Source organism: Carcharhinus amblyrhynchos, chromosome 10 (genome assembly GCF_965287045.1).
Source record: "Carcharhinus amblyrhynchos chromosome 10, sCarAmb.v2.hapA, whole genome shotgun sequence".
Classification (NCBI taxonomy): domain Eukaryota; kingdom Metazoa; phylum Chordata; class Chondrichthyes; order Carcharhiniformes; family Carcharhinidae; genus Carcharhinus; species Carcharhinus amblyrhynchos.
Window position 1 is genome coordinate 20599578 of NC_137333.1, and position 26518 is coordinate 20626095.

Below are 26518 nucleotides of genomic sequence, written 5' to 3' on the forward strand. Positions count from 1 at the left end.
TGAACAAATTCAATAAAGATATTAACGTCAAAGTCTTATAAATTTTTAAAAAGGCCCTTTAGGGTAATGGCAACTCCTGGAGTTAGTTTTTCACAAGAGGTTGAGTGTGTTCTTCACAGCATCGTCTGCTCGTAGTGCTTTAGGGCAAGTTGTAGAAATGCCACAACTACAAGTTTTAGAATCTATTTACAAAATGTTCTTAAGAATGACCCTATACCATGGTGAGCCTGAAATGAAGCAATAATATTCCTCTACTACTGCCCAAAGTACCTGTGCAATCTTGCTTTCCTCTACAGATGCACGGGTATAATTTTCCGATCTCGTTCACCCAACCCAGTGAGAACGGAGAATGGAACAAACACTCCAATCACTGCAACGGGGCTTGAAAATCCCAGCCACAGGTGAGGTCAGAGGTTTCCAGCACACAATCCTTTCCAAACAAATTTTGGAAATAATAAGTATTCATCGGTAATTTATTGCTAAATATCAGAATACTTAGGGTTTAATCAAATTGTACAAGCAAAACATGGGACCATTAAAACTACTCATGGGTCTGAATTGTTTGGATGGCGGTCTCTCGCTTCTCTCGATTCCAAGTGTCCCACGGCCATTGCCGACTTGAATGAGCATCAAGTGGCTGCAGGCAGGGCTCCCCTGTGCCCTCCCTTCCCCCTCAGTCAGGAGGTAATCCCGCCTATGAGTGCTGCCAGCCAATCAGCGATAGTGTTGCAGTGGACAGAAGAAGAAACGTAGCAAGATGCCTGAGACGGACGGTGGAATTCTCCCAAAAAACTCCCAAATATTATCCACAGTGGAAAAACTAACCCTTATTTCCACTGGGCGGTTTGGTGTGAATCAGTTCACAATTTACCCACATGTAGAAATTTATTAGAATCAGGGGAGATTCTCATTGAATTCTCCCCCACTTAGAATTTTTTTGGAGTGGCAAGGCAAGGTCAGCTCTTTGGAACTTGGGGTGCCCTTTAAAAAGTGTGCCCACATCTACAGCCAACCCTACGCACACCACCCCACCCCTGCTGACTAAGACCTCCCCCACTTGCTGGTACCAGCATGCCCCCACAAGTGAGCAACACCAAACTTTAACATCGTCAAAGGCCCTCCCTCCCCATTCAGGCCCCTTTCTAGGTTCCCCCTTCTGAAGCACTCCCATGCCTCCCTTCCTTCTAGCCCCCACTTTGACACTGCCAACCTGACATTGGTACTGCCAGGTTAGAACTGTGAGAATGCCAGGGGACAGCGCTATGTCACTACCCAGTCATTTCTCTGACCACCCAGGCTTCTGAGCCTACTGGTGTGACCATCCATTTATGGAGACCAGTAGCAATTTTGCACCAGGTTCCCACTGCACCTGAGTGTTGGAGATTTGCAGGAGCTAGGACAATGCGGCTCCAAAATGACCAGGAACATTTCATATGCTAATCTGGTTCACACCCTTGCTAGGTATGAACCAGATTACATAGGGGCATGCAGGCTTGAAGAATCCCAAAAGTGGTTCTCGTCAGTGCTAACTGTGCTATGGCCTATCCACCACGATTCTCCAGTCCTTGCACACTTTGTACTTGAGCACATGGGGCGGGAAAATCATGCCCAACATCTAAGCTCCAGTAAGTTCAACATATCTCAGGGCTGACAGAATAGGAAAGGCCTGGGGGATTGCCTTAAGACTTATTGGTAGTGGAATGTAAAATTTTGGCCATAAACTGGTGTTAAAATGTTACCTTCAGAAGTACAGCTTGAATACTTCATTTCTCTGAACAATAAAAGTTTAGAAATCCAAACATGACATCTTGTTCCCTATCCTTATCCACATACATCATTACCTCTGTTATTACTTTAAGTAAATCTTTACCAAGGATATTGTGACTCTGTTGGGAATTATGATGTGGATTTTCTAAATGAAAGTAAGATTCTTAAAACCACGATACGTGGGGTAGCGAAAGGATATATCTTTTAAAACTTTAGCGTTCATATCATGTGTGTATTCTTGTAGGGTCAATTAGTTTCCATGGAAACAGGATTGCTTTAAATGAATGCAATTGTTTGTGTATGAACGATGCTTCCCCACAAATTAGATTGGATTCCGAGAAAAACATACATGCCTCTGTGTATACTTACAGTCCATGAACTTTGCTGATTTGCATGAATTACATGGGTTTCTACTGCAAATTTACAGTCTAACGCAAACAAAATAGGCCTTCCATTTAACAGAACACTTACAGCATGGGAACAGAAACAGGTCAACCAAGATCTAGTTAAATTTCTCAGCTACACAGCAAGTGTTTTAATCTTTCCTTAGCACATTGACTGTTGAATGAAAGCTAAGCACACAAGTTTATTGGTAGCATATTCTTGGAGCTGAAACTAATATACAATTTAGCAACTAAACAGGGGAAGAAAATCAATGATAATGGTGCAGATTCACCTCAAAGTGCTGTTGTGGGAAAAAAATACACTAGTCTAGCAAACAAGGGCACAATTTTACTGTATGAGGAATTGAGAGATTATAACTATCAGGAAGGGCAGAAAAGGCTATGGTTCATTTATCTAGATTAGGAAGGGTTCCTAATTATGTTTTTATTACGTTATGATAGGGTTGCAAGAGAAAAGGTTGCTGGGCTTTCACCAGAGATGGTGAGTTTGCCAACCAGTCGGAAAAATCGTCTGCCCTGGAAGCCATTGTCCAATTTTACATCATTCAGACAACTTATCGACCGAAGTAGTGGCTGCTGCCCCTCTGAGGTAGGATACACTGCCCTCAAGAGCTTATAGTTTAGTTAAAGGGCTGGTGGTAGACACTGGGAAACTATTATGCGTAGAATTCCAGCACTGATAGTGGGACCAGTTGCCATTGCTGGGACTGTAGCAGTTCCTGGACGGGCATATCCGGAATGGGGGTAAGTGGAGTAATGTTGCCAGGACTCAAGAGGCAGGCTCCAGCAAAAAAGGATACTGATTGCAAGGGTCAGGTGTGGGGGCTCCAGTGCCCATACCTTAATTGCTTGGGGTGGAGTGGGAACAGGGGAGGGTGGCATTCCTCTGTGGGCCACTTAATGCCCAACAGGAGTTATCCATCCTTGAGACTGCCAGGAGGTTGCTAGCCATTACTGAGTGGCCTCACTGAGTGGCAAAGTGATTCCCCACCACGGGTAAAATGCCAGCAAAGACAGGAATCAGGTATGGCAAACCGTACCATCCCACAACCTCCAGCCGTTTCACAAGTGAGATGGCAATGTAAAATCCTGGCCAATGCTTTTACTTGAGTGGCTGTCCAAAATCATAAATGTAATGTTGTCACTAATAAATATTTAGATTCAGTGTCAACTGCCCTTCCTGAGGGCAGCAGGGCAGCACAATGGTTAGCACCGCTGCCTCACGGCGCAAGGGACCAGGTTCAATTCCCAGCTTGTGTCTTTACCTGCGGGGATTTTGCATGTTCTCCCCAGTCAGCGTGGGTTTCCTTTGGGTGCTCCAGTTTCCTCCCACAATCCAAAAGACAATGCAGGTTAGGTGCATTGGCCATGCTAAATTCTCCCTCAGTGTACATGAGCAGGTGCCGGAGTGTAGTGACTCGGAGATTTTCACAGTAACTTCATTGCAATAAGCCTACTTGTGACACTAATATATAAACTCTTCCCAAAACTGCTATTACAAGGAGCGGTTGAGTTGAATATCATACATGCATTTAAGGGGAAACTTGATGAACAAATTAGGGAGAAATGAATATAAAGAAATGCTAATGAAGAATGGTGGGTGAAGGCTTGTGTGAAGTCCAAATATTTTAGACTTGTTGGTCTGATTGGCCTGGTCCTGTGTTATAAATTCTATGCAATTCTACATAAAATTGAAGCATCGATAAGGGAAATGCAATGCACAAAGACCACTCACTGCTGAGTTAAATGGCCAGAAAGATTCAAATCCCACCCCAGACAAGGAGCACAAAACCTAAGCTAAGACATAAGTGTGGCACTGAGAGAGTGCAATGTGAAACTTTAAACCAAGGCCCCATCTATTATCTCAGAGTCTGGCGTGAAGCAGAGTGTCGGGCATAACAAAGAATTAGTGATATGAAGGGTACTGCAATCTCCATAACCCATCAAACCTGAAGGTCAAATGCTTGCACCCAAATATTAAACAGAAAGGGAAAGCAACTGACAACAGGCTTAGAAATCATTGAAACCCTGCAGTGCAGGAAGAGACCATCTGGACCAACCACAATCCCACCCAGAGCCTACCCCCACACATTTACCCACTTATCTACGCATCTCAGGACACTAAGGGGCAATTTTAGCATGGCCAATCAACCTAACCCGCACATCTTTGGACTCTGGGTGGAAACCGGAGCCCCCGGAAGAAACCGACGCAGACACGAGGAGAATGTGCAAACTCCATACAGACAGTGACCCAAGCCAGGAATCAAACCCAAGTCCCTGGAGATGTGAAGAAGCAATGTTAACCACTGTGCTACCATGCCACCCACAAGATAGATATGAATAAATTTATAGAAATACTGTGAAGCAAATGGGGCAATACAAAAGGGAAAAACAATTCATGCATGTTTTAAGGGTAATTACCAGGTAGGAATAACACGAGTTTTTTTTTCCCCCAGTCAGAAGATTCAGAAGATTTCTGCCACTTGTGCATGTTTAGAACGCTCCACTCAATTTTGCCAGCACTTTCAGAGTCCCCACTGAACTTATTTGCATCTGTCAAATTGACAACTAATGTGAGTTTTCTGATTTTCCTTACACATTGGATCGGTTCAGCTGGAACATATCTGGTGCATGGTCTGCCATGGCAGAAGGCAGGGGTTTGTGAAAGTGATGCATCAGCCTATTTATTAAAGTGATAGCTCCAGCTTGGAAATGCTTTTTAAACCTCATTTTTGCATTTTTTTTTCATAAAGACTCTCTTGGTTTGTGGCCACCTTTCACACCACCCACTGGATCATCTGAAGGGGAGGAATGGCTTTCCGTATGGAAAGACTGCTAAGTGCCATGATTATAGAGAACGATGCACAGCAACACAAACTAAAGAGAGTTGGGAACCATTAAACAAGGATTCATCCCGCTCTGATTTATTTCTCTGACTCCAAAGGTTAATTAATTATACAGGCAGCACATGTGTGTCTGAGGAAATCTGCCAAAGTAGCCCTGAAAAATGCAAATATCTGTGACATGTTGAAGAAAGATTGAAACCACACACACACAATAATTTCTCAGTGACAATAAAGGTTGCTAGTTACCTCAAAGTCCATGTTAGGAATTGGCCTTTACTTGTTTTTGATCATGCTTCATGGTCCCTCGCACTCGATCCCATCCTACTGAGGCAGGTGACATTCAAACTTTGTGTTACCTCCTCATTTGCTTATTTTGCAGTATACAGTCATCAACAAGAAGTCCAAAGATGTGTGAGCTCTCATATGTCCCAGCTCCCATTCTTAAAGGTAGTCTGTCCTTCATAAAAGAGCTCCATCGACAGAACATAGAACATAGAACATTACAGCGCAGAACAGGCCCTTCGGCCCACGATGTTGCGCCGACCAGTTACAAAAACAATGACCCACTAGCCTATACCAATCCCTTTTCGTCCATAAACCTATCCATAGATCTCTTAAACGCCCCCAAACTAGGCGCATTTACAACTGCAGCAGGCAGGGCATTCCAATCCCTCACCACCCGCTGGGTAAAGAACCTACCCCTGACATCTGTCCTGTAGCTACCCCCCCTTAATTTAAAGCCATGCCCCCTCGTGCTAGCTTTCTCCATCCGAGGAAAAAGGCTATCACTATCCACCCTATCTAAACCTCTAATCATCTTATATGTTTCAATAAGATCCCCTCTTAGCCACCTTCTTTCCAACGAAAACAGCCCCAAATCCCTCAGTCTCTCCTCATAGGACCTCCCCACCATACCAGGCAACATCCTAGTAAACCTCCTCTGCACCCTCTCCAAAGCCTCCACATCCTTCTTGTAATGTGGGGACCAGAACTGCACACAGTACTCCAAGTGCGGCCGCACCAGAGTAGTGTACAGTTGCAACATGACGCTGCGACTCCTAAATTCAATCCCCCTACCAATAAACGCCAAGACACCGTACGCCTTCTTAACAACCTTATCTACTTGATTCCCAACTTTCAGGGATCTATGTACACATACACCTAGATCCCTCTGTTCATCCATACTATTCAAAGTCCTCCCGTTAGCCCTATACTCGACACATCTGTTGCTCCTACCAAAGTGAATTACCTCACACTTCTCCGCATTAAATTCCATCCGCCACCTCTCAGCCCAGCTCTGCAACCTATCTAAGTCTCCCTGCAGACTATGACACCCTTCCTCACAATCTACCACACCTCCGACTTTGGTGTCATCAGCAAATTTACTAATCCACCCAACTATACCCTCATCCAGGTCATTAATAAAGATTACAAACAACAGTGGCCCCAAAACAGATCCCTGAGGCACACCACTCGTAACCGAACTCCATGATGAATATTTACCATCAACCACCACCCTCTGTCTCCTATCTGATAGCCAATTCCTGATCCAACTTCCTAGATTACCCACAATCCCATACATCTGTATTTTCTGCTGAAGCCTACCATGGTGAACCTTATCGAACGCCTTACTAAAATCCATATATACCACGTCAACTGCCTTGCCCCCATCCACCTCTTTGGTCACCTTCTCAAAAAACTCAATAAGGCTGTAGCTGACTGCCTGGACTGCAATTGAAAACAAAGTAAGTGGAACACTAGAGGACAGAGAGCACACCTCAGTAGTTCACCTAGGTGGAGCTGGAGGCTTTAGTCATTGCAGTAGACCAAGTGTTTGCACACTGGGAACTCCTTCATGAGTTCTGCAGCCAGTCTAGCTGGGCCTGAGAGGAGCCAAGGAGTCCCAAGGGGAACTGGAGGGTGGGCCTAAGAAAAGCCATGAGCAAGGCTAAGGAAATGGTATGAGTGTGTGCTCCCATTAAAAAAGAACAAAAATAAGGTAAGATTTGGAAGTATTTGTCGAATAACAACATTTTTTTGTTGCAATGTAAGACATAGAAACATCTTTAATTTTCTTTTTGTATATATGTACCTGTTGCATAATAATAATAACTTTTGTGATTTAATTCTTTAATATAAGAAGAATGTTTATCAAGGATTCCTTCACTCTCTTGGGGGAGGTCACAAAGGTTCAATGGTTGGAAGGGTTTAGGAACTGCTAAGCTAGACAGAGAGGAAAAAAGTTGTGCTTCCTTGAGGGACCAAGGGGCCATCAAGGAATGCATTCCAACATAAATTATAAGGGGTAGCAATGGGAATCAATGCAAGAAGTCTGGCACGAGGGACCTGGCAGCCATGCCAAACAAAGTTCAATGATGTCATGCCTGAGGGTGAGGTCAGTTAATACATCTTCAATGGGAATCTCCATCCATTTCAATTTTGGCCTTGGGTAATCTGTGTACAGTTTGCACATTCACCCTGTGAGCAAGCAATGATCATCAGAAAACTGATTTTGAAACTCAGGTTGATATGCATTCAATTGATTGAAGGGCCGTTTATTTATTATTTAATCATGTGTCAATCCCAGAGTTCACATGTTCCTACGTTGAGTCATCCATTCCTATTTGATAAGGATTATTTGAGTCCATAAAATCACAGTCTGGATGTTCCCAGCATTTCCATTTATACTGTACGCAACTGTTCATTTTATTATAACATGGCAAGGATGTAAGTTCAGACACAATTGAAAAAAAGAACGATTTACAATTGTGAAGTGATTAACTTTAATACTTCATGTTTTTGGACAGTCATTGAAGAGAATGATTTTCTTCAATGAGTGTTTTTTTTCCTCACAGCACACATTTTAGACACCATGGTTGAGTGAGGTTAAATGCATCGTAAAAGGACATCCACAAGCGACATCCTAAACATTGGATTCCGGCTCAAAACAGTACAAACTTGTTGCAACTCACACCCTCTATTGAACTAAATGCTTGTGGCAATGACACCAAATCTGGGCCAGAAAGCTGACGGTAATTCCCCCCATGGCCATTGCTGGGAGGAGACGCAATTATATGCTTGGCATCAGGGCTCCTGTTCCTTAAAGGGCAGTGAGTCTGCCTTGAAGAACTGCTGGCCAATCACTCAGAAGGCTGGCAGATATTCAACCACAGCAGCGTCACTTGGAGTGGTGACGGCTGTTGGAACTGTAACCAGCCAGGAACAGAAACATGAAGAGGACGCTGGAATGAAGGTGAATGTGCTCAGGTTTGCTGGAACGTGTGAGGGGGGAAGGTGTCATTGGAGCTGGCAGGGGAATGTTTCTGCAGTGGCGGTCCTTATGTGCTTTGTGTGTTCATGGATGTCTGATCAGGTTGCTCTCCCCCATCACAAGCCCATGAGCAGACCTCCCTGGTCTCACAGGGCAGTATTTCTAGGCAGTGGGTAACACCCTCATCGTTGTTAGAACGTTGGTGGTGGCAGGGTGAAACCTTTATTTCGCCTTGAATTGTTCATAAAGGTGGGAAGGCCTTTCTCAATCTTCCCTGTTGCTGACTGAGCTGGAATTGGGCATGGTTGGTGATGTGCATTGCACGCCCTGTCTCTGGTCCCAATTCCCCCATTGTTCCCCCACCACCAAAACACCACCCACCTGCCCCCCTCTGCCGCCCCCACCACCAACCAACACCTCCAAGTTGTTGTCATGGATGAGTGTAAATCCTACCCTGCAAAGTGCATAATAAGGCCATGACAATACCATGTAAATTTGTGGTATTGGCGCTAGTTCATTTATGCCAGAGGCCTACAGGTACAAGTCAATGCTCTATGCCAATTCAGGTCATGTGTTGGAGGATTAACTGGCTCTGGGCAAACTGGTCAGCGGAGTTCAGGAGGGGAAGGTGGAGGGACAACAGTTGGCAGCTCAGACGAAAAAGGGAGTGGCAGTCAGCAAGAAATTGTAAACTTCACGTGAAGCTGGCAGGAGCACTCCTACTTCTCTGAGCTGTACAATAATGTAAACTAAAAGTTAGAAAGATATCTTTCTAGATATATAAAATGTATTCATAAAATTCCTGAGGACAAAGGAGGCCATTCAGTCCATCGAGTTTGTACTGACCACAATCCCATCCAGGCCTGACTCCCATAACCCCACACATCTACCCTGCTAATCCCCCTGTCACCAGGGTCAATTTACCATGCCAATCAACCTAACCCACAGATCTTGGGACTGTGGGAGGAAACCGGAGCACCTGCAGGAGATCCACACAGACACGGGGAGAAAGTGCAAGCTCCACACAGCCAGTGACCTGAGGCCCGAACTGAACTTCGGTCCCTGTTGCTGTGGGCTTAACTGCTGTGCCACCTCCATTAACTCCATTTATCTTTGCTCTCTCCTAGAGTAGTGAGTATTTGCTAAAGCCAGCATGATATGGTCTCATCTTTGCTGCTGCTTTTTTCAACCTTGATTGTCTATCCTTGCTTCATCTTATTTTTGTCAATTTGGAAAAGAAATTAATTCTAATACATGAAGCTCTATAATGTTAATTACCTCTCATTTTGTGTCTTATGGAGCAAATGTCAGCAAACCTCTTCCAGAGAGAAGTTATTTTAACTGAAGCTCTTATTAAGAAACTGCAGTGGGAAGTACATTAAGTTAAGTGCCAAAAATAACCATAAAAATTACATTACTGTGGCTTTCTTTGCTAATTTGTAGAGCCGTTCAACTAATTAGCAAATATACAGAGCCCACTTTCGCCTGTAACCTTACCAAGAGTGCATGAATAACATTTGCAAATTGTCATACCTTTGCAGCTCACACATTATACAATATCAATTTGGAATTATATCAGAAAATATATACTTCACACATGTGTAGTAATTATTAAGAAGGGGCACTGAAATAATGAGAAGAACTGTCTTTGAGCATCAGATCCTTGCAATTTTCACAAAGTTTCACTTTTGATATTCCATATTTGTAGCAAATGTAATTTAAATCTCCACTGACAGATGAAGGTCCCATTGATATTGCCAGAGTAAATACTCAGAAACTCAACCTTAATATCGTTACTGAAATGAAGATATATTGAGAAATGTATTACTTTTAATTTTCTATCACTTTTTCCTTTTCTATTGCTAGAAGGTTTTCCTCCTCTGGGTCAGGACATCAAAGTTAAGCTAGGGTCCTGTGTTCCCACATATGTTCTTTCCAGTAGGGCTGACCAGCCATCAGCCAGAAATCCAATTCTGCTCCAGACTACAACAGAGAAATGAACTACACCTGATAAATGGGGCCTGAGCTTTCCACAAGGAGGCTGGACACCATCTCCCTCTTAATAGTCTGAAATATAATAGGCTGCTTTGAAATTGATATCAGAGAAAATCAGCCCTGATAATCAAACAGAAGCTGAAAAGGACAAAGATGAAATCAAATGTAACAAAGGCTCTTTTGTTCTTTGTGCAACAATATGGATGACTTGGAAATCAGCCCTCAACTGAATTTTAACTTTACTCTGAAGTATAAAGAAAAGAATTGATTTTAATACTATTTAATACTACTTGTCTATTGTTAATAAGAAATAGTTTTCTATGGGCTGTGTCAATCATATTAATTGCATAAATATTTGTAAAAAATAGATTGTAACATACTTGTTAACCATCTGCTTTTCAAACAGATTTTGTTGTTTTGGTCCCAATTGATTATGCTGGTGCCATCAAAACAATGTTCCTCATTCAAAACGGAGGCATGAACATTACTCCCTGAAGACCAGTTGTGAGTAATGCCCCCTGCACACTCAACTCCTTTCTTCGTAGCTGTTCTATCTCATCATCCAGTTCCAAGTCCACCTCCAGATCACCCATAGGCACTGGAGCGTCAACCAGGGGATTTCACAGTAACTTCATTGCAGTGTTAATGTAAACCTTCTTATGACTAACAAATAAACTTTAAAAAAGGGGCAAACCAGTGACAAACTTTTATGTCATGGATGAACATGTTGAATAGCTCTGCTGAGGGCTTATTGGTGTTTCTTGGCGCCACAAATTGCTGGGGGCACTCTGAGGCAGTCCAATTTAAAGGTTTATCTATTAGTCACAAGTGGACTTCCATTAACACTGCAATGAAGTTACTGTGAAAGTCCCCTAGTTGCCACAATCCAGCACCTGTTTGGGCACACTGAGGGAGAATTTAGCACTGCCATCGCACTTGACCAGCATGTCTTTTGGTCAGTGGGAGGAAACCGGAGCACCCAGAGGAAATCCACGCTGACACGAGGAGAATATACAGGCTCTGCACAGACAATGACCCAAGTAGGGAATCAAACCCAGGTCCCTGTCATTGTGAGGCAATAGTGCTAACCACGGTGCCACAGGACACAGGAGTCCTACAACCAGTATTATTATAAGTGCAATCAAGTTTCTTGGGCCAAAATTTCAACTGCATGGCTCCAAGATAATGAAAAATTAGGTGACTAATTAAACTTTACTCATTCCAGTCATTTACTGGTCTGCCTGCACACGTATCCCTTATGCTACATTCTTCCAAAATATTAATCCTTTCATACTATTTTTTGGATGGATGTCCTCTTCAACTACATTCACATTAAGTTTTCAATAGTTGTCTCACAGTTAAAAGAGCTTGGTGCAGATAAAGTTATAAAAGACAATGGATTTTTCTTTAAAATTCTGAGGAAGTATTGGTAGAGTAGATAAATGAGGTGGACTAGAATCAAGAGGAAGACTAAAGCAAATTCAAGATCAAAGCAATGTTTTTAATTGTAGCATTTTTTGCTTTACTCTCTTTCATTGAGGTCATCTGCACATTGAACCATTACTTGAGAAGAAAACAACTTAAACAGCAAACAACTTTTGGGGTCAGGAAAAAAGCTTGAGTGACATGGTTCTCCACTGCACTCCACTGTTAATGACTGAATTTCGTATCTACTTAGAGACACAAAACTGCCCAAATTTGCATCACTATGTATTTTTAATGTCAATTATATTTTCTTACTGCCTTGCTGCATGAGTTACTCCTGTAAGGAGTGTGCCATATTCCTGATCTGTTTTGGTGGACTGATCAGGTGGTGAGAGGTTTCAGTGTTCAACAATGTTAAATATAGCAGCTCCCAGATCCTTATCCAAACTGTCCTGTGATCAGCCTCTCACAGGCGTGCAGTGAAAATCCTAGTCCCTATGTTGCACCATATTAATCGTAGTTGAGCATCAACTCAATGTGGCATAACAAGGACTTGTTAAGAATCGCAGGAGATAATGTGAATTGAGAGGAGGAACATCAGATACACTCAAGTGCAGCTCAGCACTGATGTTGTAACCCAAGGAGTTGTGTAGTCACTGCTGCATTTATTACCTTTGTCAGTATGAGCTAATAAACTCTGCAGTATTTTATCAGTGGCTTTTTTTCGGAAAGGCCACCAACATCAACTCTTAAATTGGCAATAAATGCTTTCGCAGCCTGGATTCATTGAAATGGGAGAAGCTGCAAAGAGAAATGAATGTGTCTGATCCATTTTACACATCCTCTGCATCAGTCACAGTGCCAGGCAGGCTGTAAAAACTCCACAAATTATAGTAATTTCATTCAAATCTCACTGGGGGCTTTTACATCAAGGTGGATAAATTATGGGTGTGGACTTCTAACACCATGAGCTAATCTTCAACTCCACTTGTATATCCGCAAATGTTACCCCAAACTAATGGTCATACATAATGGAAATACAATTATAAAATACTGGAAACAGATTTGTTCTCATAATACCATTGCTTTAGATATAGATCCTGAGATATGTTTACAAATAATACTAATGCTGGGACAGCCTGCTGCCAGTGCTACTTCAAGTTTCTGCCTTCAGAGAGATGAACAAACAAGATTCTCCAGCCAGTACATATTCCACAGCTAGATATTAAACACGGGAATAGAATATGGGTACACTAATGTCACTAGCTACAGGGAAGGAAGAAATGCTGGAGAGGGATGAACCACATCTGTGGTTGGAAAAAATCTACCGCTCTTCATAGAATAGTGTCAAATGATCTTTTATGCCCATCCGAGAGTGTGCTCATTGAGTCATACAGTTTACAGCATTAAAACAGGCCCTTTGGCCCAACTTATCTATGCTGCTCTTTTTTTTAAAATCCCTAAGCTAATCCCAATTGCCCGCATTTGGCCCATATCCCTCCATACCCATCGTGCCCATGTAATTATCTAAATGTTTTTTAAAAGATAAAATTTGCTTGTTCCAGACACTCACTACCCTCTGTGTGAAAGAATTGCCCCTCTGGACACTTTTGTATCCCTCCCCCTCAGCTTAAACCTTTGCCCTCTAGTTCTAGACTCCCCTATCTTTGGGAAACAATATTGACTATCTACCTTGTCTATACCCCTCATTATTTTATAGACCTCTATAAGGTCACCCCTCAGCCTCCTACACTCCAGGGAAAAAAGTCCCAGTCTATTCAGTCTCTCCTTATAACTCAATCCATCAAGTCCCGGTAGCATCCTGGTAATTTTTTTTTGCATTCTTTCTAGTTTAATAATATCCTTTCTATAATAGGGTGAGCAGAATTGCATACAGTATTCCAAGTGTGGCCTTACCAATGTCTTGTACAATTTCAACATGACATCCCAACTCCGGTATTCAATGTTCTGATCAATTAAACCAAGCATGCCGAATGCCTTCTTCACCATTCTATCCACCTGTGATTCCACTTTCAAGGAGCTATAAACATGTACCTCTAGATCTCTTTGTTCTGTAACTCTCCCCAACGCCCTACCATTAACTAAGCATTCCTGCCCTGGTTCAATCTACCAAAATGCATCACCTCGCCTTGGTCTGAATTAAACTCCATCTGCCATTCATCAGCTGATTGGCCCAATTGATCAAGATCCTGTTGCAAATGGAGATAACTTTCTTCACTGTTCACTATGCCACCAATCTTGGTGTCATCTGAAAACTTACTAACCATGCCCCCTATATTCTCATCCAAATCATTAATATAAATGACAAATAACATTGGCCCAGCACTGATCCCTGAGGCACACTGCTGGTCACAGGCCTCCAGTTTGAAAAACAACTCTTTACAACCACCCTCTGGCTTCTGTCAAGAAGCCAATTTTTTATCCATTTAGATACTTCACCCTGGATCCCATGAGATTTAACTTTATACAACAACCTACCTTGAAGTACCCTGTCAAAGGCCTTGCTAATGTCCATGTAGACAACATCAACTGCATTGCCCTCATCTACCTTCTTGGTTACCCCTTCAAAAAAACTCAATTAAATTTGTGAGACATGATTTTCCACTCACAAAGCCATGCTGCCTGTCCCTAATCAATCTTTACATCTCGAAAGGCCTGTAGAATGTGTCTCTCAAAATACCTTCCAACAACTTACCCAAAACAGATGTGAGGTTCACTGGCCTGTAGTTCCCAGGCTTTTCCCTGCAGCCCTTCATTTAATACCTCACCCAAAAGACTGATGATCCTTCACTATGACATTGTCATATGTCAGGAAATATATTCAAATTCTGGAGGCAAAGTTAAACACCCAATCTTTTGCCTCAGAGGTGAAGAGGTTATCACTGAGCCAAGGTGGACATGACTTTTTACATCCAGTTTGATAATGCTGGTAATATACTTGCAACAAATTATTCTTTATATTATTATCACAGTGGGCTTTGTGTCGTGCATACAGAAGTGTATTATATTAATTATGTATTTCCTTTTGATGATATGAACATAAAAAATTGATATATTTTAAGATATACCTATTGGTCCTTCTGGACACTGTGTACAGTTCAAAAAGGTTTAAAAGGGAAACTTAATGAGTCCAGGATACAAAAAAGTAATTCTGGTCCCATTTTCAGCTCAAAAGTTCTATTCTTGTTTTATGTAATGCTTTAATCTTGTATTATTAACACTAGAATTCTCCGATCTTGCTGCCAAATCTCTGTTCACTGCAGCAGGACTGAAAAATCCTAATTGCAGGAGAGGTCAGAGAATTTCAGCCTATGGCTAAACATAAGGAAGTTCCAGGGCAAGATAGACTTGAAGATTTTCTGCAGTGTGGACCGGGGAATTGGATGTAAGACTAAAATTCACGTGCCACTGGTCATTATGACAACATATCAGCCCAATTTACAGCCAGGATGTAGAGCCCTTTGGCCTAACTGCAGTTATTAGCTTGTGTAGAGTTTGTTCATGTCTCGCAGCTCTCAGAGATCTGAAGATGATTGTATGGAACTCTTAGGTTCAGTCAGATTGGCCCACCCCTGTGCTAATGGCAGGAGAGCATCTTGGCAAGCTTACATTTCCATCATAAATTTGGACACTGGAATTTCTAAGAACAAAATGTTGTTATTTCTGTAGAAGGATCATCTGTTTCTCTACACAGATGCTGCCAGGCCTGCTGACTTTGTGGAGCATTTTTTGTTTTTAATTTCAGATTTCCAGCATCCGCAACATTTTGCTTCTGTCAAAAAGTTGACTCTGATGTGAGACAAAGAAAATAAAGTTCTGCGCACAGGCAATTCAATCAGATGCGTGATTATCTCTGTGCAAAACTTTGCAGGGTACATTATTTTTAGCTTCACATGGTGAATTGCAGTACACTTCAAAAAGGTGGACAATGCATCAAAACAAATGTCAAAAATTACATTTTCCAAAGGAGTTAAGAAGTCGATTTTTCAGCCTCTTCCTGAACTCTGAGCTCAGTGCCCTATTCAAAAACATCCAATTCCACTACTACAAAGATTCCATTATTGTACTTTTTAGTGTTTTCCTTTAATACAATTGATGACATACTGGGACTAATCTTCTTCAGGGGAAATCATTCATGGGGATGATAATTAATTCCTGTGATTGGCCTCATTTGATTTTCACAGCGCCAATCACTGAGCTATTGAAGCATACTCTTGAAATGAGCATCTCTTTCCTATCCATACCCTGCATGACCCTGACTGCTATTTTCATGGGCAAATTCAAGGGCAAAGCATGTATTGTATCTGTTCTCTACTCATTCATTATGGTGTTTGATCAGGGCATGACCTATAACATTCTTTCTGGCTTCACTGAAATTTTTGGACAACTTGGGGGTGACATTCAAAGCATCTGTTCTTCCCCATCTCAAGCAATGAACAGTATGATACAGGCAAATGCTTGATTTCTATTCACATATGGAGGAAGAGAGAGGAAAACATCTCATAACATCCCTGCTGAGTATTAGCAGGACCATTACTGGGAGGCCGGGCATGGGGGATGCCATGGTCAGCTGCTGAGACCTGCAGTAGCACAAAAACCTGCACCTGCGAAATTGTACATTCTGCTGGCTATCAGCTGGCTTTCAGGCAATTTAGGCCACACCCATTCCCTCTACTAGTGAATTTCAAGTTTGTAAAGATTTTTTTTTTAACCAGAGTGAAGTAAGATTAACAGGAGGGAGGCCTTGTGGCATAGTGGTAGTGCCCCTAATGGTGGACCAGAAGCTCCAGATTTGAGTCCAACGCAAGGACTTGTTGGACAAAGGAATGTTCAATGTGGCTCAATGGGCTGATAATCAGTTCGGAAATCCTTCCACCACTTAACCCCATTATTTTCCACAAAGGATGAAGAAACTGTATGGGGGCAATTTTATCATTGTGCCCTGTCAACTGATGGGCGATTATTTTGGGTGGGGGAGTATCATTGTCAGCTGCTGAGCCCTGAAATAGCACAAAAACCTGCACTTGCACAATTGTACATTCTGCTACTATCAGCTGGATTTCGGGCAAATTAGGTCACTCCCTTTCCCCCTTCTAGTGAATTTCAAGTTTGTAAAGTTTTTTTTTGCCAGAGTGAGGTAAGATTCAATGTTTAAGTCACTCAAAAAATGGCACAAATTTCTCCTGTTTTCACATTCATTTGGCAATTAGAATTTTTTTTGTAAAATTGCCCTCTATGTATGTGAATATACATTAAACAAACAAACAACTTTATAACTGCCTGATCATTCTGTCATCAAGAGGGGCTGAATTGGAGCTATTGAATATGAATGATGCATAGCACCAAAACAAAGCTTGGTAGTTATGTAATCGCTCCCACAGATCATATGGTTTGTAAACATCAATGATAATGTTAACTCAATGCTCAATTCAACTGCAATCTTTCGCTCTTTTAGAATGATCTCCTTCTTCCAAATCTCCTGAATTGAAGTCACAAAGCCTTAGAATAAGTAGATTTTAAGTACTGTGGGGTCAATTAATTGCACAAAATAGATATCACAATAAGCTCAATGTTTATTTGAAGTGAATCTGTAAAGTAAATTCATGGAATGATAGTATGAATACAATACTGAAGGATGCCATTCAGCCTTGCAACTCATCGAGTTCCACTCATCTGCCTTTCCACATAGCCCAGAAATTCTTCTGATAAATTTCAGTTCCCTTTCAAAAGCCACAATTGAATCTGCATGTAGCACTCTCTTAGGTTCTCCAATTTTTGATGGTAATCACTTGTAACCTCTGTGTAAAAATATTTTCTCAGGTTACCGTTTCTTCCTTGGTCAATTATTTTAAATTGGTGTCCTCTGGTTGTCAATCCCTTCGCCAATGAGAGCAGTTTCTCCCTATCTACTCTATCTGGGTCTCTCTCTGTGCTTCTATCAAATCTCTTCTTTCTCTTCCCTTCTTCACAGAAAACAGCCTAGCTTTGCCAAGTATCTACAGAACTAAAGTTTCTCATCCCTGAAACTACTATCTCAAATCTTTTTGGCACCCTCTCTAATGCCTTCACACCTTTCCTAAAGTTTAATACCCAGAACATAGAACATTACAACTGGGCACAATGCTCCTGTTGAGGCTGAACCAATGCTTTAGACAGGTTTATCATACCTTCATTATTTTTGAACCTGTGCCGATTTATAAAGCCCATGATCCTGTACACCTTATCAACAGTCTTACCAACATGTCCTGCCATTGGCAATGAATTGTGAAGATCTGTTCCAGGTTCCTCTGCTCCTGCATCCCATTTATCCTATATTATCTATATTATACCATAATATCCCATATTATACCAAATGAATTCACACTTCTTTGCATTAAATGTTATTTGCCTATTCCACCAACTTGTCTACATCCTTTTGAAGTGTACTCTCCTCACAGTTCACAGTGATTGCATTTTTGGTATCATCCACACATTGAAATTATGCAGTTACACTCATGTCTAGACCATTAATATTTACCAAGGGAAGAATCAGAGCTTTGAGAAGCTCCACTAGATCTTTTCCTTTAGTCTGAGAAACAATGACAGTGAAGCTTCAGAGTGTCTGGAGCTTTGGTATATTGCGTTACCTGTGTTGTACTTCAACAAGAGGAGTTGCTTGATCATTAAGGTGAAAGAACAAGATGTTTGTTCAATGATAATTGTTCTTTTGTTGCCATATTTAGTTACTGAGGATGGTCATCAATTTGTCAAAAAAGTCATCCGGTAAAAATCAAATTGAAGAAAGATTTTTTTTCTCTTCAAGGAAACAATTCTCCGGTTGCATGAGTCTAAAACAGAAATTCCTGCTCGATTGTCAATGAGGTTTCACATTGTCCGCAAGCACCTGCTAATATTCCAGTGGCAGGCAGATGGGAGAATTCTGATCAGGGTGTCTCTATTCTTTTTAACTAGCAAATTAAAATAATCAAAGGGTTTCAGTTCTTCACACCTACAAATGGCCGATTGCAGCTGAAAAAAAATTGGATAATGCGGCATCTGATTAGGTTCACCTTAAACATCAGTACTTGCAAAGTGTGAAACCTTCTCGCTTTCACATTAGGTGATATTACAGTGTACCAGTAAATTGGAACCATTTCCAAAGGCAGCAAAGTCAGCTAAAGTACAAAGAAGGACAAAATTAACAACCTAGAAAATTGGAACTACCACTGCTGTTTCTTCCACTTATTGAATTTCTCAGTGCTTAATTTTCAACCAAATGATATGGAACACTACTATCTGTATACAATATAGGTTCTGTAAAATAAACATCATATTTTCTCTTTTGTGGTTTTATATGTTATTTGAAACATCTTCCAAAAGACTAACTCAAACAAAACCAAATGAAATAAAATAACTGCTGATGGTAATGAATGAACATGTTTAGGATTGTACACCAAAGACAGATCACCCGAGATGATTACTCATGGTATAACTGAATAAGCGGTGTGCAGAAAATGATACAACCCCGAGACGTGCTTCAATCAATTTGGAGTTTGCAGAATCATAAAGTTTTACAGCACAGCTGGAGGTTGGTTAACTTGTTGTGGTGTCTGTGCTGCCCAATTTAGTTGTACACCTCAACCTTTTCTCCCTCATTCTATATCTCTTTCAAGCCTAATTTGCACAGTAAAACAATTGGTACAAAAGTCTGACGACGTGTACCAACTGATTCAAGAACAGCTTCTTCCCTGCTGCTATCAGACTTTTGAAAGGGCCACCAATAATTAAGTTGACCCTACATCCTAGCTATAACTAACACAGCACTCCACACTCTCTCATTTCCTTCTCTATGAACAGTATGCTTTGTCTGTATAGTGTGCAAGAAACAATACTTCTCACTGTATGTTAATGCATGTGACAATAATAAATCAAATCAAATCAGAATCAATTTTGCACATATGTATTTTGAGGGTGAAAAAACCTCTTGTCATAATGACAATGAATGTTGGAAGAGAATGATATTATTTCAATGCAATTCATACTATTTCAGCTCTGTAAGAGACAACAATATTCTTTTAATTGAAATTTATGGTAAAGACCCATGTACATCAAGAGTTGAAATTAAATGCAGAAAGCACCTAGTCCTATTCAGGAAAAGGGTCAATGACTTTACATTGCCAATGTGAACAGAACCATGATGTTGGGTCAATTTGCTTCTTATGAAACAATAGACAAATATTTCAGAGAGGGACAGAAGTGGTGATTGGTGGAAGACAGTGCAAGGGCATCAGCAGATGCATCATGAAGCCAGAGCGTATGTGGACCAGAACTTGCAGGCTAATACATCCATCATTGTACAAAGGACATAAACTGATGCTGAAAATCTCTAGTCATGTCCATGGCTGGGATCCTCCGCTGCCACTGCAGTGAATGGAGTTTTGGCTTGAGACTAAATTCTCCATTCTCGTTGGCAGTGGGGCAGCAACAGGTGGGATCAGAGAATCCCTCCTTGATAGCATAGAGACCCTATTATCCATCAGCAGGATGCATGCTGATAATCGGAGTATAGATGGGTGATGAAATGAGACTCATCTTCCTCTTCTGTCTGCAGGGGAAAATGACACAAAAATGCCAAAGAATGGGCAAAGATGACTAGAACAGTGCTGAAATTAGGGTGGTCACACCTGCAGAGGAGGAGGCAATGGAACTGGTTGACAGTAGAACAACCAAGCAATCCTGAATGACCAAAATTGCTGAGAGGAGAGAGTGAGGAGGACTTGTGTGAAATTTTCACATATTTTGTGTCAGTCATTGACCAAAAACATAGTTGAAATTTTACTCCAGCCTTTCAAGCAGTCAGAATAAAAAGAGTGGGTGGGGTTTCTGCCACCACTCTGCTGAGGTGGAGCCTACTCCACAAAGATTGGGGCACCACTTTAAAGAGCATCATGATCAACTCTGAAGTTGAACTCCTCCTACCATGGAGGCATCAGGGTTTCCGCCCCTCCCACACCCCCCCCTCAAAAAAAGCACTGCTGAAGCATTACTGGTGTTTCCCCTCCCCCTTCACTGCCCACTTCCACCAGTGCCTGTAAGATCCTCCCCCTCAAAGGCTTCACTCTTCCCCCCCACCTCCCAACACACACCATGGGAAACTCCCTTCATGGGGCTTCCCAGAGGGCCTTATACTTGGCACTGCCCCTTGGCAAAGATTGGCACTGCAAGGTTGTCACAGTTCCCATCTGGAGGTGTTAACCTGTGCCAGACGAAGCTCAGTCCATGTCTCCCTCCCTCCAGGGGCTATACCTATCTCTGTATCCTCAGGTGAACACCCTCAACTGATACATGCCTCCAAACAGCCGCTGTAATCCTCCCAAATTGTATGAATGTTTAGTGAAGGGGGGAAATCGGGTCATTGTGTTTAAATGCATGCAAAAACATTAAAATAAAGTTTTCGCACTTTGTGGGTGTGAACCTCGTGATGTCATTGGCAAGGGGCCTAGAAAATCGGGAAACATGGGGGGAGGTAGGGGGCCGATTCTCCCAGCCTGCTGAGCTGCTTAAGCAGGAAGACACAGACGGAGGCCCTGTAACAGGTTTCCAGTTGGGCACCATTTCTTCCTTGTGTCTCCAGCCACTGGATTTCTGAAGCTATCAGTTCCATGCCAGAAATCGGCGCGAAACTGTATAAATTTTTCAACTTAGAATTTCCATGTAATTGGCGAGCTCAGACCCGCTACCCTCTCCGCTCGCCACCCATTCCTCCCCACCTCCTCTGCCAGGAGTGTTTCCCTCCAGCGTGGTCCAGGCTGGCTCTGCATGTGTCAGCCTCGACCCCTGGCACTACCCAAGGGGCAAAGTGGCAATGCCCAGGGGGCACATTGGCGCAGCACACTGGACATCACCAAAGGGGGATGGGGCCTAATGTGGGTTAAATTGGCGGGGTTGCCATTCTGCACTCGGCGGTGACAGAGGGAGGGAGGCCAGCCATCAGGGCTGGTCATCGGGCTTGGGAAGGGCAGAGGGCCGTCAGTCTGTTGAGGAGGACGGGTGTTGACATTAGGGGATATCAGGACAGCTGGTAGGACAGGGGAGCTCGAGGCAACCTGGGCGGGAGGGGGGATGTTGGGGGGTGGTCGGACACTAAGGGGGAATGCAACGATTAGGGTGTGGGGCATGCATATCAGCGATGCAGGGCCCAAGAGGCTGACCAGTGATTGGGAGACTGGCAGTGCGGGGCTACCACACGTGCAGCAATCTCATGCTGACAGATCAGTACATGCACAATGGTCTGCTTGGCACTATGCTGCTGACCTCTCCAGCTGGAATAGGACCCACCCTGCTCTGCAGTGAAAGTCCCGCTGAAGAAAAAAAAACTTACTCCAGTTTTTACGCAAATTCGAAACTTAGAATTTTTTTGGGACAATCACACCTACGATTGTCCCAGCAAGAAACGCATTTCCCAGCTCTTGCTATATTTTCTGCCTGTGTCAGCAATCTCTCTGACAGTGCAAGTCAACTGAAAATCACTCCTCTTGAGTCTGATGTCGACTACTGGGATGTACATCAGAAAGGGACGGGAAGGGTTCGTGAATAATGAGAACCTGATATTTTCTGTTCTTCAATCTGGATATGGATAGCCTTCTCTATTGTCTTTGGCCTTGTAGTCCAAATCTGAGGAAGTAAGCATCAAATCCTTCGAGAGTGCACTGTCAAATGTTGCCCCAATATCTTCCATTAGTTGCCTCAATTGTATTTGATCGCATTTAGAATTATGACAATATTCTGGTGAGTATAGCATAGGCACAGCAGAGAAGCTGATGGAGGCCTTGATATTTGAGTGACTTGACAATTGGAGGACTCTTGGAGTCCAGGCCCATGCTGACTCCTGGTCACAATAAAACAGAATGAAGATGCAGTGTTAGGCAAGGGAACAACTGACAGCCATGCAAGGATGGTGTAAGGGTCTATCTATCTAGACCATTAATTCTGTCATGATTCGGTTGGGTATTCTCCATAGAGAGGTTGGTTACCACTGTGGAGAGCTGGGTTCATCAGACCAGTCATTCCAGATACATATTTGGACCCATATGCTGTCACTCGAGCAATTGGCTCTATATATCAATGGCCAGGCAAGAGGAGAACGAGGGGTTTGAATACCCCTCCAGGTGCCTCTTCTCCTCTAGTAGTTAGGGTGGTACCATCGCTTATTGAGAGCAAGAAGGAATGCCGAGCAGTCGCTTTGAGGTTTCCTCTCAAACGCTCAACAGCCTATCCTCATCCCCTATGGCAGTGACCCTAGTGCCTCAAGCCTGTGAGGTCAAATGGATGTACCTACACTTATGAAGGAGCCCCTTGGCATGGCAGGCCTTCTAGTCCTCTGTCAACTAAGGGACAGCTGCCCAGGTTATTTCAGAAAATGGGATATTGCATTCAACAACCTGCCTCCACCTCAGCTCCGTCTATCCTGTGGTGAGGCACTTGAAATTTCTTTTCCTTCCCTGTTTACTAACTCCTCCCCCCTTCCTGAGAAATAACCTCTGATTCTTTCTCATTCACTGACAGCATTAAACTCAACCATGACACCTAGGATACAAAGGTAATAGATATGATTTTCTTAAAATGCTAATTTATTTGGTCTAAATGCTTTAAAGTGTTTTAAAGGGTATGAGAAAGATAAAGAATGCAATCTGATGGTGACTGGTATAATCTCCTTCCAAAATGAAGAGGAATGGATGGATATATTTAACATATATCCTTTCTAACACAGTCTCTGTCTTTAAGTCTCCAAACAAGTTTGTAATAAATCAGAAACTTAAGAGACTTGAATTGAATTATTGTCCAATGTTCATTAAATACATGAGTGTGCCAGGAAAGATGGAACTCATAAAAAATCTTTTGATCAAGCAATTGTCTGAATCACCTAATTTTGTATTATAAGGAATTTGTTTAAAGGCAAGGGGTAGAAAACTAGCAGGAAGGCCACAAACTGGTCATAGATTTTGGGGGCAAGCTTATCAGTTTGTCATACCATCAATCAGGTTTGCGTCCAGTTTAACATAGAACAGTACAGTACAGGCCCTTCGGTCCTCGATGTTGTGCCGAGCTTTGTCCAAAACCAAGATCAAGCTATCCTACTCCCTACCATTCTGGTGTGTTCCATGTGCCTATCCAATAACTGCTTGAAAGTTCCTAAAGTGTCTGACTCCATTATCATATCAGGTAGTCCCTTCCACACCCCAACCACTCTGAGTAAAGACATCCCTCCTGCATCACCCACCATGAACCTTATAGTTATGCCCCCAAGTAACAGCTACACCCACGAGGAAATAGTTTCTGAATGTCCACTCCATCTAACCCCCTCATCATTTTATAAGCTTCTATTAAGTTGTCTTTCATCCTCTTCCGCTCTAAAGAGAAAAAATCCAGCTCCCTCAACCTTTCCTCACAAGAACTATCCTCCAAACCAGGCAACATCCTGGTAAATCTCCTTTGCACTTTCTCCAATGCTTCTACATCCTTCTTATAGTGAGGTGACCAGAACTGCACACAATATTCCAAATGTGGTCTCACCAAGGTCCTGTACAGTTGCAGCATAACCCCACGGCTCTTATACTCAAACCAGTTAATAAATGTTAACACACTATGGGCCTTTTTCACGCTCTATCCACTTGAGTGGCAACCTCTAGGGATCAGTGGATATGAACCCCAAGATCTCTCTGCTCTTCCACGTTCTTCAGAACCCTGCCATTGAACGTGTAATCTGCATTTAAATTTGTCCTACCAAAATGAATCACCTTGCACTTATCAGGGTTAAACTCCATCTGCCACTTTTTGGCCCAGCTCTGAATCCTATCAATGTCTCTTTGCAGCCTACAACAGCCCTCCACCTCATCCACTACTCCACCAATCTTGGTGTCATCAGCAAATTTACTGGCCCACGCTTCAGCCCCCTCCTTCAAGTCATTAATAAAAATCACAAATAGCACTGATGCCTGTTGTACACTGCTGGTAACTGGTCTCCAGTCTGAAAATTTTCCATCCACCACCACCCTTTGTCTTCAATGAGATAGCCAGTTACTTATCCAATCGGCCAAATTTCCCTCCATCCCACACCTCATTACCTTTTTCATGAACCCACCGTGGGGAACCTTTTCAAGCACCTTACTAAAATCTATGTATCCAACATCAGCTGCTCTACCTTCATCTACGCACTTAGTTACTTCCTCAAAGAATTCAATCAAATTTGTGAGGCAAGACTTACCTTTCACAAATCCATGCTGACTATACCGTATTAAGTTGCATTTTTGCAAATGGTCATAAATCTTATCTCTCAGGACATTTTCCATTAACTTACCAGCCATTGAAGTAAGACTTACCAGCCTATAATTATCAGTTGCATTCCTATTTCCTTTCTTGAAGAGAGGAACAACATTCACCACTCTCCCCGTGAATAGTGAGGACCCAAAGATCAAATCCAAAGGCTCTGCAATCTCATCCATTGCCTTCCAAAGAATCCTAGGATATTATCCCATCTGGCCCAGGTGACTTATCAACCCTCTGGTTTTTCAAAATTGCTAATACATCTTCCCTTAGAACATCTACCTGCTCCATCCTATCAGCCTGTATCACACTCTCATCCTTAAAAACATGGCCCCTCTCTTTGGTGAACACTGAAGAGAAGTATTCATTCATTGCCTCTCCTATCTTTTCTGGCTCCATGTACAAGGTCCCACTGCTATCCTTGACCGACGCCAACCTCATCCTGGTCATTCTTTTATTTCTCACATGAGAGTAAAAAGCCTTGAAGTTTTCCTTTACCCAACCCGTCAAGGACTTCTCATACCCCTCTTAGCTTTCCTAAACCCTTTTTTTAGTTCATTTGCCCTTGTGATCTTACCAGCCCTGTAGTGCCACTGTAATCAGCCTCACACTCAGGAAGGGCGCAAGGCTGATTTAAATATTTAAATCTGTATTTCAATATCATTAGTGAGCCCGGGATGGAATTATTCAAGCTCACTTGTCTTAACGACCTCACAGGCATAGATCCTCAATGGCGAGGATCAGGTATGATCTTCAGAAATGAGAAGCTGATGTGGTGGCCTCACCAGTGAGACTAGTGGCCATTGAAACATCTCAGGTGGTCAGGGGCAGGGGAAGCAGTGGCCCTTGGGCAGTTCCCACTGTGCAGTACAGTGATGGAGAGGCAGGGGGTACATTAAGGATCAATCAGGGAGGAGGGGGGGAAATGGCGAGCGTATCAGGATCGATCGGGGTTGAATCAGGGTGTGGATCGGCCAGGGGGCTTATTGGGGCAGCAATCAGCCGGGAGTGATATTTGGGCTGCAATTGAATGGGGAGACCAATGACTAGCCCGGGAGGCCAGTAATTGGCCAGGGAGGCCAGCAATCAGGGGGAAATTTCCATGGGATATGTAGTAGGTGGGGAGGCAATATCCAGGGGGTGAGGGGGGTGATACCTGAGAGGGAGGAGGTCAGGCAGTGACAGATCTCTCAGTGTTCTGTATAGACTTGTACACAGAACGCAGAGATCAAAGTGAATGCGCAATAGTGCCCCTCAGCAGCCGGCTTCCTGGCAAGAATAGATTCCATCCACTCCCCTTACTGGTGTGAATCACACTTTGCCTCTTTTTTTTTGCACTAAGCACTGTACAATTGCATTTGAGAACTCACCCAAAAAAATGGGTGTGATTTTCTCCTGTTTTACACTCATTCAGCATTTAAAGATTTTTTGGTTAAATCAGCCACATTAGGAATTGAGAAATTAGGAGCTTGTTTTTGCACAGCTGA